A 13,005-nucleotide genomic window follows, 5' to 3' on the forward strand; every position below is an offset into this window, starting at 1 on the left:
TGGGGCTCCAGCAGCCTTTGCTCATTGAAGCAAAACTCCCAGTTCTGGTTCCCTAAGTCGCCGTGTATGGAGGAAGAGGTAGAGAGCAGAGGTATCCCTCCTTCGCGCTCCAAAGTCTTATCCAAACCAGAGAATCTGAGCGTCCGTCCGGACCCAGGATAAAAGCAATGGCCACATCCTAGGGACAGGCCTGGGCCGCTGAAACAGTATAGTCTGAGAATACCGCTCAGTTCTGGCCTCCTCTGATTCCCAGGCCCAGCGCCGCCCTGGAGGAAGCCACGGAATCGGCTTTTTACGCAAGAAGAGCAGCATTTCCCTGTTCAGTCCTTTACTCTGGACAGTTTCAGGGGCTCTTCCACGGTCCGCGGTAGATGTGGGGGAGGCAAGCCCTCCAGAGGGTCCCTGGGTAACCTGAGGCCGTTTGCTTGGAGCTAATGAGGCTTCAGGGGGAGCAAAACGCTGGAGTTACCCGCAGGACTACAAATGAGTGGCGGACTTGGGATTTTTGGTGGAGTCTAGACATCGTGGATGTGGCCCGAGACCAACGTGGGTGGATCTGTGGATGAAGTTTGACTATTGTGTTGGTAAGGCACTCCGTGACCGTTCCCACCCTCAAAGAGGTTGATTTGTTAGTTTTGAAGCTTAGGCTCATCCCTAACTGGAATGTGGACTTTGCGGTGCTTCTCAGAACTCATGTCCTAGCCTCCCGCCAAACTCCAGCTAGAATGGAAAGTTTGCGACGGGAAATGAGCCGCCCCAGGTCCGGGGCTGCTGGGCCAGAAGAGCAGCCTGAGCAGGCAAGTAGCATATAGAACAAGGCCTGGTGGTCCCCCGGGGGCTGGGAAGCTCGAGGCCGCAGGAAGCCGGGAAGGCACAATTCCGGGCAGGTAGGACACACGTAATAGGCGCAACCCGTGCAAGTCAGACCAGGGAGCGCTTCCTCCAGTGCTGTCATCTGCCTCTGCTCCCACAGATCCCTAGACTCACTGTGTGGTATTTGGAGTCCACGCCCTCATTCTGGTCCTCGTGGGGGAAGAGGCCACCCTTGCTGTCGAGGCCACAACATGTCACCACAAACACGCCCAGAAAAAGCACGTCAACCCCAGGTTCCAGAGCTTCTAGTCTTAACCTCCCAGTGCCTGCCACCAAATTAAGCACCGTCTTTGCAGGAGCAAAGAGGGAGCCCAGGATTTAGTAAGGGAGGGAGGAAAAGGGAGGTAAAAACAAGTTACATGGAATTAGTTGGAAGCAACCTCATTCCCCAGCGACCGCAGCCATTAACATTATAATCTCAAACGCCATTTTTTTTTATGTAACACTATTGTTAGTAAATCAACTCCTCAGGTCCTCAGAGACGCTGACCCCTGGCAATTCAGTGAAAGTGTAATTATCTTCCCGAATCTTGGACAGATTTAAGAGATTACATTTCAACTAAATCTATATCAATGCTAATTCCCTCTCTTCCCCCAGCCTGCAGGTGCTAGGCACGGGAAATGGCGTCAGGCCCCAGCAGAACGCTTCACAAAGAGGCAAGGGCTTCCTGCGTACAGGGCCAAAAGAAATGAAGCCCCACATAAAATTACACCTTTTTTTCCCCCTACAAAACCTGGTTCTTATATAGCAAAGTTAAACAAAGCAGCTATGCTAAATTAGCGATACATAAAGGCGAGTTTAATGCTCGGTTACAGTCAACTGGTGTATCTCTGATGGCTAATTGTCTATCAAAATTAAAGAGAAAAGAACAAATGATTCGTTATAAGAAGGTGTTAAAAGCCTCAACAAAAGGACATTTCACAAATATAATATCAGCAGCTCTGAGATTGCCCGCGGGGTTGTTCAGGCCCCGGCCCTGCACAGCAATGAGAAGTGGGGTGCGGGGTGCTATTTGCCTGGCAAGAGCTCATTTCCTCCCAAATGAGTATAATAAAAACCCGAGAGGCGATATTAGTGTAAAGATCGGGATTAATCCTAATCCGTGAGATTGGACGTAGACTTCAAAGGGACCCTTAATCTCTTTGCCCAGGTTGGGAGCGGAGGCGCTTTGCCATCCTTACAAGGATACCATATCCAACTTGCCACTGTCCCACGTTCAGGGACAGGAGGAGCGAGCACCCGGTTCAGGGTGGTTTCAACAGAGGAGAGCAGTTTGCGCTGATATCGGCTCTTCCCTGCTTTCTCTGGGCTGGAATCGCACTCTGCTGTCTCTCCATACTCTCGGAGGTCCGAAACAGTCCAGCACGTGCCTTTCTGACGCGCTGCGCTGGCTTGCGCTTGGGGTGGGAGGGTGGAGCAGAGTGCAGCCGCCAATCCACACCCCCACCCCCGCCCTAGGTTGGGAAGGACGCAGAATATAATACGATGGTCCCCTTCCCCAAGGCGACACCAGATCCAGAACTCCATGCCTAGTTGTTGCTCAAAGTTAATTAAACCTGAAAGCTACTAAAATGCGCGCGCCGGGCGCACTAAGGCCGATTCCCGACCGGTGTAGCCGGCCCGCAGCGCCAGAGAAGCAGCGAGGGCCGCCAGGGTTTGCTCAATCCGGCGGAGTCTCTGTAAAACAATCTGAGGCTGGGGAATAAAAGCCGAAAGCAAATCAGGCAGCAAGAGCAACAAACCGTCTGGAAAATGGACCCACGGAGCCGCAAGAATGTACTTTAAAAAAAAAAAGAAAAAGAAAAAAAACCTTTGACAACTTGTATCCTAAGGAAAGTGTATTGAAGATAATTGAAATGATTACAATTCATTGCTGCCTGACTTTGAATATGAACAGTCACATAATGACATCCTCGCCATACCACAACAGTTTAATTTCCATTACCCGACTTCGGGATCCTTGCGCCAGCCGCAGGGGCAACGTGGAGCTAATACAGAAATCCTGACTCGTGCCTGAATTATTCATCTCGGAGGCGTGTGGGTGGGATAGGAGTGCAGAGTGTTTTGCAAACTACTCCCGCCCCACAACTTATTCTGAAAATTCCAAGGGACAAATGGACACCGAGAAGCCCAGAAAATAGCCATCAAGGGGCCACTTTGCCCGACGTAGCTGCGGGCGACCGCTCTGTCTCGGTGTCTAGTTGTCCTCAAGGACTCTTACAGAACGGATCTTCCAGTTCCCACCCTAATCCGGCCGGGTCCTGGGAGGACCTAGAGTGGTGCCCTGGCGTAGGGCCGCATCCCTTCCTTCACCTTTCTCTTTCCTTCCAGCCCGTGTGTCCTTTCCTACTTTCTGCCTCAGAGCTCTCTGGTTTGTGCAAGGGTGGAGGCGGGAACAGGGTGGAGAGCTGGGAACCCGCCCAACTCCAGAAGCCCCCCTGGCGTATTTAGAAATTGCCTGGCCTTGACAATGTCCCAGTCTCCCCGCAACCACCCCACACTCTTCGACCACGGGAAAGAGCCAAGAAAGTCAGAGTCTCTGCACCATGCAGAAGTTGGCGCTCACCTTTGGGCGCGGCCTCCGCAGAGCCTCTAGGCGAGGGTGGGGAGGGAGTGAAGGGTAGTAAGCCGGGTGTGAGCAGGGCCCAGGCCTCTGGAGTGTGCAGGCGCCGCTCGGGCCCGCTGCCCCCTCCCCAGAGTCAGGGTTCGGGGACAGACCCCCGCGCCCCTCTCTGCGCGCCCCTCTACCGCCTCTTAAAAAAAAAAGACCATCTGGTAATTGTCTTTCTTTAGATCTTCCCTTAATTATGCTTTTAATTAAAGATGGTTCAAGGCACCGGACCACATGAAGGGCAGTAATTACAAATTACATTACAAACCCGACAGATGTAGCGGGATCTGCTGGGAAAAAGGTACCGGAATAAAAATTTGACTAAACTTTGGGATAAATTAATCGGCGGTTTGGAGAACAGAAGCACAGTTCTGATTATGTAGGCTCCAGCCAGGATTTAAGTTTTGTGTCATGATTGTTTTCATATTTCTTTGACGTCTATTGATTTGGAGGCAGCTGCAAGCCTTTGTCACAGGAGAGAAGAGCAGTCACAATATATTAGCTTGATGGCATAACTCGAACCCGAGAGGCGAGGGGAGCCTGAGTGACGGGCGCTCACGTGACCCCCTGCCCGGGGCCTCCCGGCCCAACCCTTACTTTTAACTTGTTCTAACAGGAATAATGGAGTCTTCTTACTAATGCACGGTCAGAAGGTGCTTTTCTATCTAGAACGCGGATGGCAGGAGTTGGGCGGCCGCGGGCACGAAGTGTCTCCCTACCCAGCACCCGGCGCCTCTTCGCCGGCCACCACCCAGCTGCCAGCGAACCCAGGGCGGGCTCCGTGAAGCTACAGGCCGGGCTTCTGGACGTCGGGGGACGCTGGGTTGGACGCTCCGGGAGTCCCTATACTGGCCCGGAGACGCCAAGCCAAGTCCTCACTACGGCCCCTTTGGGGAATTTTGCTTGGAGTCTGAGCGGATGAAGGGCCCCTGTACTGGAAGGCGACTGCTGGGCAGGTGCCCTGCAGGACCAGGCGTTTGCGGCCGCCGGATTGCCCGCCATGGGCATTGAATGTACAGGGGCATGACGCAGGTTGTGAAACAGAAGGGAGGGAGTTGGGTCATTTCCTTCGCTAATCATCGCTCCCCAGTTCTCCTCCTCCCACTCCCACCCAGTCCCCGCTACCGCCCAGCCGGGAACACGCTACCAAGCGAGTCTGACTCACTTTGAGCTACTGGCTGCACTTTATGGAAAAACTATACGTGTCTATCACTCACCCATCTATTTACAGCGCCCGTGCGGTGCCTCAGGGAACATGCATGGGCAATTAAACACACCCACTTAGGGCGAGATGATCGAGGCTTTCTATTAACCACACGCGAACAGAAATTGATGCATCCCTAGTTTTGGCACCTTGCTGTAGATGAACATTCATTGGTAAGGTGTGTAATCCGCATCTAATCTAAACTAAGAGAACAGGCTGTTGTTGCAGGAGACCCGGGGGCCTGACACCTCTTCTTGCTGCTTGGGGAAAGTTTTTCTTTTGATTTGTCCTCTATGTTTCTTTTTTGCCTTTGCGTTACAATTTCTGAAAGGAATGTAAATATTTTGACTAGATCTCTGCAGGGGCCTTTTAAACATCATTCACAATTATCTGTGGAATACTGTAGTTCATACTTTCAAAACTTGGGTGTTAGAATCTGTCTTGCTGAGGACCCCATAGAACTAATGACGACCTCTTCATTTTCTTTGTACAATGAAGTGAAGTATTCCCTAGAGATTGTCCAAATTTTAAGGACTGCTATTTTGCAGTTGTTAGCTGGGGAAGAAAAATCAACCTAAAAATCTTTGATGGGGTTGTGGAAAGATCAAATTTCACTGTGCTGCACTCTTACCTCTTCCTGCTATAGGAATGTACATTAAAGTATGCAAAAGTCAAAGAAATAATATTTGAAAAATCTTAAAACCCGATTTCTCTCTTCTGTGTATTTGAAGAGTGGATTTTTTCCCTTTTCCTGATTTGGTATTTCAGATATGCAACATATATGTTGAAATTGTTACCCAAAATTCAGAGAAACTAAAATCAGAAGAAAATTAGTGGTGATATAGCTCAGTGGTAGAGGGCTTGCCTACATGCAGGAGACCCTGGGTTCAATTTCTAGCACTACACAAGATAAATAAAAAAGAAGAAAGATAAAATTTGGCAGAAAATAGTGATAAGGCTTCCCTAGTTTCTGTGTAATGCACAAATTATGTCTTTTCATCCAAAATGAAATAAAAATTGCTTCATACTGCATCACTGAATGTGTTTAAAAAGCCAAACATTTTCTAAGCATTGATGTACCCATGATTATATAGTCTGAAAATATTCCTAAACACAGGTATGGCATGAAAACCAGAACTTCAACTCTTGTTTTTATTGGTAGTAAAGTAGGGTGTTATTCTTGATTTTTAAAAACCCTCACTGTTAATGCTGGTTGTGGCCACTTTTAGGGCCTGGATGCTCTAGGAAGATCACCTATGTTGTGTTTATTTCTCTACCCAGTTTTTCTAGAGTGTAATAAAATATTTTAATAAAATACATTGGCCATCTTTAAGTCCTTTTTAAAAATAATAGATAATCTGCATTTGGGACTAATAAGACTGAACTCTTTTCATTTTGCTTATAGCAAGACTTCAAATAAATTAAAAAAATAGTAATACAGAGAACTTAATACAGTCCAAAATAATGCTGACAAAAATGCTTCATGGCAGAAAAAAAATATATTGTTGGAACTGCCCATGAACTTGCTTGTGATCCTAATTTCTTTCAGATGTAAGGAATCTGAATATTTCAGTTAATATTCTGTTTTCTCATTCTGTGTTTCTATTGGAATACTCACCAATGTTTTCTTCCTTTCCCATCTTCCAATGGGAAGTACATATGAATTTCAATTATGTACTATGAATTTCAATAAATATACATTACTGCTTAAAAGAGTAAAGAATCATTTACTTTATGTCTCATTGTTCTCTCTTTATAATCCACTCAAAAATCTTTTTGGTATATCTCATTGTAGCTATTTCCCCTTAATTCCAGGATGAAAGAATGGCAAGTGTCATTCAATTTAGAGGAACTCAAGCACAGAAAATATAAAGATTTTGTTTAAAGCCTCCCTTAAATCTATTTTTGGACTTGGAAACAGAACTCGCTTGGAGGCAACATCAGTACACATCCCTGACTCCATATGAGGCTACTTGAAGCAGGTGGCTTTGGGGTTCATCTTGGAAACAGAAGATGCATGGAAGTGTGTGTTCCATAGGGACTGACAGGCTACAGCACACCTCCGGAGGAATAAAACGACTCACGCTCACAGCTGCTTCTGGTTTGCAAACCAGAAAGAGTTTCATTTTTCTTGCCTGCATTCCTCTCTCTCTCTCTCTCTCTCTCTCTCTGTGTGTGTGTGTGTGTGTGTGTGTGTTTGTGTTTTGGAAAAGCTAGCTGGAAAGCTAAACCAGAGAGCAGCCTGCAACATCTTGCCTTGCCTTTGGGAATTTCCTGTGGCTTTGTCACATTCCCTGGAGAAACTCAAAATTCTGGAGTTGATGGAGGGATTAGAGAGAAACATCATTCTCCCTCTAATCCATCTGGGGCAGATGCGGAATTGATAACAACCTTTCTGTTACTTGACAGTTTCAGACTACTCGGATCAGAACAAATAACAGGAATTTGATAGTGCGGGTGGGGAAAGTAGGGGCAATTGGTAGAGTCTTTTGAGCTGAAAGGATTGTTTTTTAGTCTTTAGACAGGGAACCAAGTGCAAAATTAAACACTTCCCACTTAATTCTTTTGAAGTGATTTCTTACCTCTTTTGGTTATTGTAGTGCATTTGGATTAGGGAATTGACACATTTATTTACCAAGAATCTTACTCACTCCCAGAATTAGACTGTGCTCAGTTGTTTGCATTTTGTAGCTTCAGTTTGCTTGGCTCTCTCTGCTTGAAGCTACTATGTTAGGCAATAAGGGAGCCCATTTGCATTAGATAATAAGAATCAGCGACAAGACAGACACAATGCTGATTAAATAAGGGCTCATATCCCACTTTGAGAGCTTCCTGATAACCAGAGCCACAATCACATTGGTAGGTCAAGCAAAAATCTGAAGATAAAATCAATGTCAGTTTTCTGTCATGGTGACAGAGACCCGCCGGAATCATAGTCAGTAAATCCTGTCATCAAGTGCCTTGCTGTTGTCAATGAATTCAGTTATGCTGTGGGTCAAATAATTCCCCACCTACACAATCATGTTTACAGTATTCCTCATTCTGACACAGACTTGCACAATAAAGTAACAATTACACCTGTCCAACCATGGACTGGGCTGCTTTATAAGGTAAGGGGAATGGAGGCATTGGGAAAGTTAAAGTGGAATCTGGAGTGTTACAAATAAAAACGTTAACACTACATGAAGGAATGATTAGGAAAACTGGGGGTTCCTTACTTCCCCCAAACCTAACCAGGGCCAGCTATATCAGGATCACTCCCCCAGGAGCATTAACTTCATCTATTGCTTAATTTATTAAATAATTTTAATATGATTACTTTTTTTTTTTTTTTGAGGGACTGGGAATTGAACTCAGGGGCGCTTTACCATTGAGTTACATTCCCAATCTTTTTTGGGGGAAGGGGGTACTGGGGATTGAACCCAGGTCCTTGTGCATGCAAGGCAAGCACTCTACCAACTGAACCATATACCCCAGCCCTTCCTTTTTATTTTTATTTTGAGATAGGTCTCACTAGGCTGACCTTGACATTGTGATCCTTCTGCCTCAGCCTCCTGAGGACCTGGGATTACAGAATGCATTACCATACCTTGCTTGATGTGATTGTTTTTCAAATATGATTATTCATGTGGTTCAGAATTCTAACATTCAAAAAGTGTTGTGAAAATTCTCTACTCTACCCTGTCATCCAGTCACCCAATTCTCACCCAAGGAAGTAACCAGTATTACCAGTGTCTTGTGTATGGAAGAACTTTAAAAATGTAGAATCTCAAAGTCTATTTAAGATTTCGAGTCAGGGACTTAATATCTGTGTTTTAAAAAAATCTTTCCAGATTTGCTGGTTTGGACACTTACTGGACTCCCTTCAAACACTGAGGTCCTAGGAAAACTGTGATGTATGTAAGAATATTTATTCCACCCATTCTACAAAAGTATGTAAAGTATTTGCAAAACCAGTTTTTAAAATTCTCATTTAAAAGAATTTGAACTCTATAAAATTTCTTTGAGTTTTGTGAGTATTCCAATAGAAACACAGAATGAGAAAACAGAATATTCACTGAAAAATTCAGATTTCTTATATCTAAATGAAATTAGAATCACAAGTAATTTCCTTTGAACCCTGTGAAATAGATATTATTTTTATGCCCCTTCCCATTTGACAAAGAGGAAAACCAAATCTCAGTTTAAGCAGTTTGCTCAAGTTAATTCAGTTAGTAAATAGAATCAGTTAACCAAGTTAGCACCCTTTCATTCTGAGGCCCTATTCCACATCATATCCAACAAGAAAATGTATCCATACCTTGACTTAACTGTTTGGTATAAACTTGAGTCTTGATAATTTTGTTGCTATACTTTTTTCAATACTTTTTTTAGTTGTAGATGGAAACAATACCTTTATTTTATTTATTTATCTTTATGTGGTGCTGAGGATTGAACACAGTGCCTCACATGTGCTAGGCAAGCCATCTATCACTGAGCTAAAACCCCAGCCCTATATTTTTAAAATTTTATTTTATTTTATTTTTTGTGGGATTGGAGTTTGAAGTTAGGTTTTTGTGTTTATGTTAGGCAAGTGTTCTACTGCTGACCTGTATTCCCAGCCCCCAGAATTTTCACAATTTTGAATTTTGTTAAGAATGAATTATTTATTTTTATAATTTAAATTTTATTACATTGGTATATAACAGATAAGTTGATTTGCAGCTGGTACGTTGATATAATTGACACAATGTAAACCTTTTTTTTTTAGTAAAAATATAACTATTTTTAGAGCTGATTTCACATTTGTTTTTTTCATATTTTGGAGTTACTCATTTTGGGGGTGTATGCAAGACCTCAAACAGCTTTCAAGACCTTGAAGAGCTTGTAGATTTTAGATATTCTCCCTGAGGCTTGCTTTAGTTACAGTAAGGCTATTTCTGTAACAAATAGCTTCAGCAACAATTCAGTGGGTTAAAGATAGAAGTATACTTCTCATCTGAAAAACAGTCTGAGGTATGTGTTCAGGGCAATAGGAAACTTTTAAAAAAAATTTTTTTTTAGTTGTAGTTGGACACAATATCTTTATTTATTTTTATGTGGTGCTGAGGATCAAACCCAGTGCCTCACACATGCAAGGCAGGCGTTCTACCACTGAGCCACAACCCCAGCCCAATAGGAAACTATTTTATGCAATTATTTGAAAATGTAGGATCCTCTATCTCCTAGGCCATTGCTTTGGTCCACATGGACCACAGATTCCTCCAGGTTTTGGCTTATGAGAGGTAGAAAGAGAATGCAGGAGTCATGTCCATACCTTTAGGTCTACTTTGGAACTGGCACACATCCATTCTGCTCTCATTCCTTTGTTTTGAATTTAGTCAAATGTTGAAGATCAACCCACATGCAAAGAGAGGAAAAGATAATGGATTGCAGCGATCACCAGTGGTATCCACAATACATAATGCAATTAGGGGACCATCACAATAACCCATGTAGGAACTGATGATGGTGGCAGTGGTAGAAGACAGGTGGATAGATTCTGACTCTATTTTAGAAATTTTCTAAGGATTGGCTAGGTATATGAAAGAAAGACAAATCAAGGATGATTTCAAGGTTTTGGCCTGAGAAACTGGAAGAATGGATTCGCCATTTATAGGGATGAGTAAAATTAGAGAGGAGGTTTATAGAGAAAAATAAAGAATTTGTTATTGGGTATATTTGGTTTGAGATGCTTGTTGAATGTCTAAGGAGAAATGTCATGTAAAAGGTGGGCATGTGAGTCTGAAGTTTTAAAATCATGAGACTGAATAAAATCATCAAGGAAGTCAACGCAGGCAGAGGAGAGGTCCAAGGATCAAGCTCTGGGGAATTGTCAATATTTGGGAGATTGAATAGAACATCCAGCAAGGCAGTAGGTTAACCAAAAAAAAGTAGTACATAGGAGGTCAATGGGAGGAAGTGTTTTAGGAAGGAGAGAGTGATAACTGCTGTTCAACTCTAGTGTCAATGCTGTAATTAGGTCAGGTTGATGAGGACTGAGAATTGATTGTTGGATTCATCAATATGGAGGTTATTGGTGACCTTGTCAGGAATTGTTGGGTGAAGTGACTAGTAGGCATAAAATCCTGTTGGAATAAAATAAAAATATAATGCAAAGGTAGAAATTATAGGCAACACAAGAACATATAAATGATTTCAGTGTTATTTGTTGTAAAGGAGAGAGAGAAAAATGGGGCAGTAGATAAGAGATAAATTTTGTTTTCAAAGTAGGGAGGAAAAAAATCAACATGCTTACATTCTTATGGGAAAACCTACCCTAGAGTAGGAAAAATAATCATGAAAGTAGAGAAAGAATGGTTTTCTCAGTGTCCATGAGAAGGCAGGAAGAAATAGGATCCAAAGGAAAAAAAAATTGGCCTAGAAGGGTGCATGGATGATCCATCCACAAGAATGAATGAAAACAGAAGTGACAGGCTTAGATACAGTGAGGAGGGATGTGAAGGAAATGGAGCTTGTTCTCTTCTGCTTTACTCAGCAAAATAGTAAACAAGGGCATCAGCTAGAGTGAAAAATAGAGGAGAAATTATGGATTCAAAGCAAGGAAGTTGTGGATATTATCCACAAAATGGGTGCATGAAATAAATGGAGACTTACACAGGGTTCCTGGGCATCTATGGGGCCCAATCAGCCTGATGGGCATATGCTTTTCTCTAGACAGTTCAGGTGGCACAGAATAAGCAGAGGGTTGGATTTGACTGGAGTTGCCTTTTGCAAGGACAATATGATGAAGGGAAAGAGAAAGGCAAGGGAGTGACTTGTATGTGCAAGGGGATGATTCCTTGGAATCTAAACTAGGCAGGAAAGGAAATGAAGACCCGAGGGAATGAAGGCCAGTGAAAAGGTGGTAGGATTAAGGGATTTGGGATCTTAATGAGTCAACAAATTGTTTAAGTGATGGAGTGAGCTGACCAGACAGGAAGGGGTTGTTAGGGAGTGGGATGAGAGACGTGACGGGCAGGTGAAATTAGGCTCAATGTCTACAGTAAGACCAGGCACAGGGAGCACAGGAGACCAAGAAATTGAAAGGTCAGAGCATTGGAAGAATCACGGATCTTGAAATGCCCAAGAATTAAGGCAGGATCAGTGCCAGAGAGAGGGATGTTGAGATAGGAGCTAAAGTTTTCAAAGAATGAGGGGGGAACGTCTGGGGGTTTAAGAACCTCAGCCCCCAGGTTGGAGTAGTAGGTACCAATGACATGAGAGTGAAAGATGGGAAATTTAGGGGAAGATGGAGATACAGGTATGAAAGTGCTCTATACCATGGACAAGCTCTATACCATGAGGGGGACACGGAGAGAAAAGGTAACCATGAGAGGAGGCTGAAGAAGAAGAACCAAGTGTCAGGAAAAGAAAGTGAAGGGGTCCCTCAAAGAAGAGGCTAGCGGTGATGGTGCTAACAGAACTGAGGGCACAGTGGAAGGAGATGGCTACAGATGAACCTCCCATGTCCTAGTCTCTGGTAGATATTGATGCCTTATGGCTTCTAATTTACTTCCTTTAACTCCTCCTAGAGGCCCATCCTCTCTGATCATTCCATATTCTTTCTCTGTCCTTGCTATCAATCTCATTTATCTTTCACGTTTTCCACTGATTCGCCCTTTCCTTTTGTTCTCCTTTCTTAGAAAACTGGGGCATAAAATAACAGAGAAAAAAAAAAAAAAAGGAAAAATGACAATGACTCCATCAACTGTTAGCTCTTGGCAGAGAGTGGGTGGGGAGTGGTGTTCCTGAGAGGACTGTGGCTTTGCTGCCTCCTCCCTTGGTCATCATGTGCCCGAACCTTCATGTTCTACCCACATTGACAGAACCAAAAGACAGGGAAGCAACAGTCTCTGAGGAGAACTTTGTAACCAAATATCCACATCCAAGTTCAGTCTTGAAAGCTCAGTGCTGTCTAGACAACCTTCTCCCAACAGGGCTCGGGAAGAGGCTCCAGGAGACCCAACCAAAAAGCATCAAGCACATTCAGTTTCTCATGAAGACAAAGAAGAAGAACCTTCAGAAACAGCCATTGTTGGTATGTGATGCTGACAACCAGGGCACAATTCTTACTACAGCATCCTATGACTCTAAAAGTACATTACAACCTGCTACTGAGTTATCAAAGGTAACCCATAGAGTGGGAAATGAGACTGATCAAATTAGGTTATATGCACATATCAGTATGGCATAATGAATCCAACATAATTATGAGGCACCATTATTTTTTTTTAAAAAATAGTTTACCCATAATTGCCTACTTAGAGTTTTTTTGGCTAAGGGACTTATCTGCATT

Source organism: Callospermophilus lateralis, chromosome 2, assembly GCF_048772815.1.
Source record: "Callospermophilus lateralis isolate mCalLat2 chromosome 2, mCalLat2.hap1, whole genome shotgun sequence".
NCBI classification, from domain to species: Eukaryota; Metazoa; Chordata; class Mammalia; order Rodentia; family Sciuridae; genus Callospermophilus; species Callospermophilus lateralis.